Here is a 7,237-nt window from a genome sequence, read left to right as displayed (position 1 = left end):
AAACACCTATACTGTGGCCTTCTGTCTCTCCCTAGAAGTGGCCCTGAGGAAGCATTCCTGTGCAAGCACTTGCTATTCCTATGTGGCATTTTCTCACAGATGTAAAAATGGTGGCCTCTCTGCTTTAGTCACAGCTTTTCCTATTTGACTGGACACAGAAGTAAGTTTTTATTTATAACTAGTTTCTAAGTGACAAATGATCCAAGTTGTATTCTCTGTGCCAGTAATGAAGTCTGAAAAGCAGTTACCAGTGCTGTTCCACTGGCTTGGAACCACGCGAGAGAAACGATCAGTGTGTACTCTGCTAGGGCTGTGGCAACAAGTTATGGCTTCATCTAAATGACTAGGAGGAAGACAGGAAGGAAGGGAGTTGTTTTTGAGTGGTTTTTTCCCCTTTAAACAGAGACTGTAGTGTGTGTACACCATTCAAACCCAGTAATTGTGATAACTCATTAAAAACAAAGGAAAGGTGACAACAAAATTCCTTCAACTCCGTTTTATTATATACCACAGAGAAGTAGTCAAGTATTCACCTAGAAGAGGATGAAAAGCAAACCAGCTGGTGAGAACAGGATGCATGATTTGGTAGTGAGAGCACTCACCTGGGAGGAGATAGACCTTCATTTTAGCTCCAGCTGTGTGAAGGGGCATCAAGGGATCAAAACAAAGCCACCAAGTAGCCTATGGCAGATATTTAAAGTATTTCTCTGGAACATGACAGAATAGGGTGAGTTTGTAGGCAGGGAAGAATTGAACCTGCATTGTGGTATTGTGAGTGTAACGCTTCATCAATATGTGGGCACACGGTCTTGTTGAGAAGGACTTGATATTACCTGTAGTGAAAGAAAGACTCAGTGGCAAGGCAGAAAGAGGATCCAAGGAAAAAGTGAGTTCACAGAACTGGGCAAGGGGCAGATGGGAATTAGATTAATAGAAAATTGTAGGTTGGAAGGAACCTCTGGAGACCATGTAGTCTAGCTTCGTTCTCTGAGCAGGGCTCACTTCAGTGTTAAATAAGATTGCTTCATTTAAGTGTCCTGTCTGGTATAATAGGACTGTCTCTAATCTGCTGTCTTTTACAAAACAAAACAATTTAGAAAGTGTTGGAAAATACATCTGCATTCACATTACATCGGTCTAGTTCAATAATGCATCATCTGCCATTTGGAAATGTGGCACTGAGGGAAGGTGTTGCAAGCTAAGCCGAGGAGTAATAAAGAACTGTGAAACTAATCTAGGAATTGAAGAAACAAATTATGCATAATGAAGCAACAGAGGAAGGTTAACAGAGGGAGCACAACTAAAAGAAAACATCAAATAGAGCAGAAAGGCTCGGCTGCCTAATAATTTTGCGAAGTGACTTAGCAACTGCTAACATGGAACAGGAGGCACAGAACAGCTTTGCAAATCTTTCTTCTTTTTTTTTTTGATTAAAGATCAGGAGATTATGGTGTTAGAAAGGGAAGGATTAGGATATCCACAGATTGCTCCTGAAGTGGTTAGTGTGAAGATAAAAGCTACAACAGATTATATGGTTCAGAGTGTAAGAGCTGGAAAATTTTGGTATGAAAACTGGAAGAAGCGTTTTAAGGCAGTTGAAATGATGGTATTTCACTGGAAGCATAAACAAGTGTTCAACTTGAAGTCTATGAAGATTGAAGGAAAAAGTATTTAAAATTGTCAGCCTGAAGAAACCTCTGAGTGTTACAGTGTCTGTTCTTGGTGTTATTTAGCTTTCAGAAAGAAAAACTATACCTTCATAAAAGGTTTTTGGTGCCTTAGAGAATGGTACATGAACAAAGGGTGTTTTCCTGCTTGCTCTCATCATCTGCTGGGAAAGGGAGATTAAATTATTGCTGCCTGAAGTGGTTCCATTTGGTTTCCTTGTGTAGGTGACCAAATGCTCTAGTCCAGGGGTAGCTGGGCAAGGAACAGAGCGGGGGACCCATCTTCTGTTTCCTAGAGTGACTTTCTGAGAAAACTGCAGATGACGGGGCTTTGCTGAGCACTACATCTGGATACAGTGTTCACATCTTAAACTGGGGAGGATGGTGAGAAAAGTGGTTGGCAAGGTGAGGTGAAGCTGTATCTGTGTGTTAACTGGGATAGCTGTGCATCCAGCTCATTGCTGCATTCGGATATTTGCACACCCATGCTGTTTACACAGCAAGGGTAACGTGGAGCTGCTGCAAGGGGAAGATGTGCCTCTGTTTGCACAGGACTCTGGTGCAGAAACAGAAGTAGTGGAAGGGCCGGGAGGGGAGTCACAGACTGTTCATGAAAGGGCCGTGTGAGGTGCGCGAAAGTAAAAAGGAAGGCAGACTAAGAGGAAGCCAGGTTGTTGGCAGATCTGGATTTTGTTGACCTCTGATATGAATGTGTTCCTTATGTTTTGGGGTACACTTTCTTTAAATTTTAGAAATTACAACTCATTTTCATCACACAGTGAAGTGGTTTGCTACCCTGGGCATCTCTGTCTTTTCAGATTTCCATCAGTCTATCATATTTCATATTGGAATACTTTTGGACTTTGTGTATTTTGTCATTTCAATATTCTCATGTTAGGAGAAGGTATATTTTCCTCCTTTGTCTTTCAGTTCTTGTCTTCATTATCTAGCACTCAGATTTTTTTAAATGCAGCCACAGATAATTACTTTTTCATTCCTGATAAATTTCTAAAAACTGAAATTATTCTTAGACTGGAAGCATTTGTACAATCCTCCCTGCTGTTGTTCTTAAATAGTGGCACACAACACTCTTATGAACAAGACTTGGCTTTACAAACAGATGTGAACCTAAATGTGCCTGTTGTGCTGATATTAAAGACTAGACATACAGGAGTTGAGTTGTTTAGCTGAAGTTGTTTGTGTCAATAGACAGCAAGAACCCAGTACTGTGAAGCTGGAGTAAGAACACTAAGGAAGAAAATTAATGAGCAGTAATGTAGTCAGATGAGGAAGGGTTTAGAACATGCTAGTACCTGGCCTGATTACAGATGGGAAGAAGGCTGCTCAATTTGTAGATAAATTTAGAATAATGAGTCTTGGAGTGTAGACTACAGTGAAAGAAGAGCTGCTAATTGGAAAGTTGCTGCTACATGCTGAATAGGACGATGACTGGCAAACTAATTTGGAAATATCCTGAGAAGATTTTTGCTTAAGGCTCAATGACAGAAAGGAAGGGACATGAGGATGAGACTGGCATTGAAGGTGAGCCAGAACCATCTTTTTCAGACACTTTGCAAAGCCATGATTAGCCTGAATTGAACTGAGGGCACCTCCTTGTGCTGGCCCTAGGAACCCCCCTCATCCCAATGGACAGTCATCCCCCATTTGCAGGGAATTCATAATCCTGTAGTTTGTGCTGAGAGATTGGAGGTGAAACAGGGTCTTCAAGCTTCTGAAAGAAGAGCTGCAAAACCAAAGACAACTCTGCTTAGCAAATACTTTTGCTGCCTCGAGAAGACAAAATGCCGTGTGAAATGTCAGGAGTGGAGAGGAAGGATTGGTAGTGAGAAATGCTATGGTTCAGGCTGAGAGGATCCAGAATGTCTCTATATGCAAACAAATACCATCGGCACCATTTGGTGATACTGTATTGGCAGGGAGGGATCTGGCAGTACTATGATGTGGTATTTCAACTACTTGATCTATGCCAACAAGTGGGAGTTTGTGTGAATTTACCAGCCTGGCCATAAACCAGTCTGCCAGCTACTGTCCCACCTTGTCACTGGAACAGGAGCATGCCCAGGGAGTGGGATGGTTGGACTGAGACAACTCATGTACCCACTGAAAACAGTTTGCAAATGATGGGATGAGTTGAGATCAGCTCCTCTGCCTGCCTGACCTGAGTCTTGGAGGAACCCTTATCTGCCTTGTGGCCCTGCTCAGGGTTCCTGGAGGAAGACATGGTGCTTTCTTTTCAAGGCTGACTGATGGAAGGGGAGAGTAACATAAGGCCCTCACAGTCTCAATTCTCATTCACTAAAAGAGAAGTGTTTAGTAGGTTCTGCAATCCTGCCATTAGATGGAATAAATTGGGAATGGTGTATATTGTCTATAACTGGAATTAGGAGAAGGTCAGATTGCAGGCTTGTCGCCTTCATGATGGGCATCCCCCTGAAAACCGTCCAGGCTGTACCTACTAACGGTTGTCTTGCGTATTAAAGAGAAGTGCTAACTGCATGGCTTCTGAACATCTGTGTCCTCACTGGTAGGAAACCTCCCTTGTCTCGTTACTTTTTGTTTAAAAAGCGATTCAGTGCTCCCTGTCGAGATGCGAGTTAGCAGCCCTGCAGTGGGCGAAAGGACATCTAATTGGCACCACGGCTGAGGGCAAGGCTGCACAAGTAGAGCTGTGGTGCTCAACAGCTTGAAAGCAGAATTTATGGATGTCCTCTGTGTCTGAACCTGAAGACTTGAAGGAATGAGGCCTCCTTGCTCACACCATGCTGTGTGCAGCAGCCACATCAGTCAAGAGTAGCGCTCTGACTGAAAGCAGGTCTTGAAGGGTAGAAAAGGTGACTTCTCAGCAAAACCAGTTCTTCCCAAACCTGAGCCCCTGTAGATTGATTCAGAAATACATTGCGTAAGAACAGAAACAGGCTAATAAGGAGGGTAAAGAACAAAACAAGATGAAGCAGAAGTTTCATGTAGGAGGAGAAGCCTGGTTTGTAGCTGACCCAGGAAAATGTAGAACACAACAGTGCTGAAAGTCTTTCCTTACCCTCACTTGTAGAGCAGATGGACTGGAAGGCTCTACAGTAATGCTTTTAATTTTTTTTTTCTTTTAATGTATAAAATTCATGAGCTTCTAAAAACTTCCTAGTGGACGTGTAGATCCTATATAACAAATACCAACCCACCAACAAGCGCTTCTGAGCATAAGATTAAGGCATTTCTCTGCTGGGGAAATAGGGGGAAAAGCCACTTTGCTGTAGGGAGGTCAGAGCCTGGCGCTGTAAGCCAAAGCTCAGGCAGTCTGCCTGCCTTTCACCTACGACTGCACACAGCCAGTTTCAGCACACAGCCCACTTGAATTGCTTAGACCTTTCTTTTCACAGGCCTTGTTTCTACCTTAGAGGAAAACCCTAGTGTGAACAGCTATTCCTTTTCACCCTTTCCCCAGAAAAGGCTTTACATAAACCTGAAAGAATGTGGGATTTTTTTTTTAATATTTTTTTTTTTAGGGCACTGTGCAACAGGCTTTACAGATTCTAATCATATACAGAACTAATGTAATGATTTTTAATGAGAGAACATATTATGATTAAAACACCAGCTGCTGAATGAGAGCAGTAAAAGTATTAGAGGTCTTTATCTTCTAAGTATTGCGAGTTCATAGCTCACTAATAACCTTGGGACTTCAGTTGCTAATAATAATTCTTCGTGTTGCTAGGGAATGGTGCTGCATGGTACGTGGTGAATGCTGTATGGAGAGGATATGCCTACGGCACAACAGCAACTTGCTAAATCTTTTTTATTATTTTATTGAAAATAAATACTGTTTGATTACCCACAAAGTTGAATGTGGTTTACAGTGTTTGTTAATGTCGCTCGTCCTGATTAAGTGATTAGTTAAACAGCACTTTACTGCAGCATGGGTGTTTTCAATATTGGTTGCTGATGACGGTACTCTAGATGCAGTAGCATGCAGCAAGTAGGGTTCTCCAACACTCTGGCTGTTGTCTGCCACTAAACTACTATACGCCTCAGTGAATTGTACCTCCTTGTACCTTTGTCTACAAAGATGAGGCTCACCAGCAAGTATTTTAGGACAAAGCCCATGTCTTGCTCCCTTTTATATTAGTATCCAGGATTCCCATAGTTAGCAGGGGCAAATCCCAATTTGCAGATTTGTGGGTTTTTTTCTTCCAGACATTTGATATTGTTGTCAGAAAAGCATGTTTACAATGCAGTATAGAATTGTAGATTGACTACAATGCCTCATTTTAAAAAAAATTTAGACCTTGTGGTACTACTGTGCCTGGCAGAAGATAACAGCTGAATTGCAGTACTCTGATATTATGTGATCAGAGCCCCAGAAGAGGACAGTCATGCTCACAAACCAATTTGGACACATTGGTTGTGTCCTGTGGGCCATCACAAGTTATACTAGCTAGCATTCTCACTCTTACAGAGTATGTGTGTCTTGATCTGCTGCCATCTCTCCTCTTTGTTTTGACCAAAGGGGTCATCTGCAGTTCTTACCATAGGAGAAGTAGGGCATGTGCTGAGCAAGAATTGCTACCTGGGACCTCCGGAGGGCAGACTTTGGCCTCTTTAGGAGATTGGTAGAGTCAGTCCCTTGGGAGACAGTCCTGAAGGGCAAATCAGTCCCAGAGGGCTGGACATTCTTCAAGAAAGAAATCTTAAAGGCGCAGAAGCAGGCTGTCCCCGTGTGCCACAAGACAAGCCGGCAGGGAAGAGACCACCCTGGTGAACAGAAAGCTTTGGCTGGATCTCCGGGAATAAAAAGGAGAGTTTATGATCTTTGGAAGAAGGGGCAGGCAACTCAGGAGGACCACAAGGACGTCATGAGGTTATTCAGGGAGAAAATTAGAAGGGCCAAAGCCCAACCAGAACGTGATCTGGCTGCTGCTGTAAAAGATAATAAAAAATGTTCCTGTAAATACATTAGCAACAAAAGGAGGGTTGAGGAGAATGTCCATCCTTTACTGGACACAGAGGGAAACATAGTGACAAGGATGAGGAAAAGACTGAGGTACTTAATGCCTTCTTTGCCTCAGTCTTTAATACCACAGAGGTATTTAAGACATGCAGATGAGGTGCTTATGGACATGGTTTAGCAGACCATGGACTTGGCAGTGCTGGCTTAAGAGTTGGACTTGATGATCTTAGGTTTTTTCCAACCTAAATGATTCTATATGACATCATGCCCAGAATATAAAGCTGGGTGAAGAAGGAAGCAGGGACATTCGGAGTTACGGCATTTGTCTTCCCAAGTAACTGCTGTGCATGATGGAGCCCTGCTTGTCTGGAGATGGCTGAACATCTGCCTGCCGATGGGAAGTGATGAATGAATTCCTTGGTTTGCTTTGCTTGTGTGCATGGCTTTTGCTTTACCTATTGAACTGTCTTTACCTCAACTTACAAGTTTTCTCACTTTTACCCTTCTGAGTCTCTCTCCTGTCCCACCTTGGGGGGGAGTAAGTGAGTGGCTGTGTGGTGCTTAGTTTCTGGTTGGGGTTAAACCATGAAAATGTCATGCCCCTTCA

The sequence above is a fragment of the Eurypyga helias genome, unplaced genomic scaffold, assembly GCF_000690775.1.
Source record: "Eurypyga helias isolate BGI_N326 unplaced genomic scaffold, ASM69077v1 scaffold43857, whole genome shotgun sequence".
Lineage (NCBI taxonomy): Eukaryota > Metazoa > Chordata > Aves > Eurypygiformes > Eurypygidae > Eurypyga > Eurypyga helias.
This window is presented reverse-complemented; position numbering follows the sequence as displayed.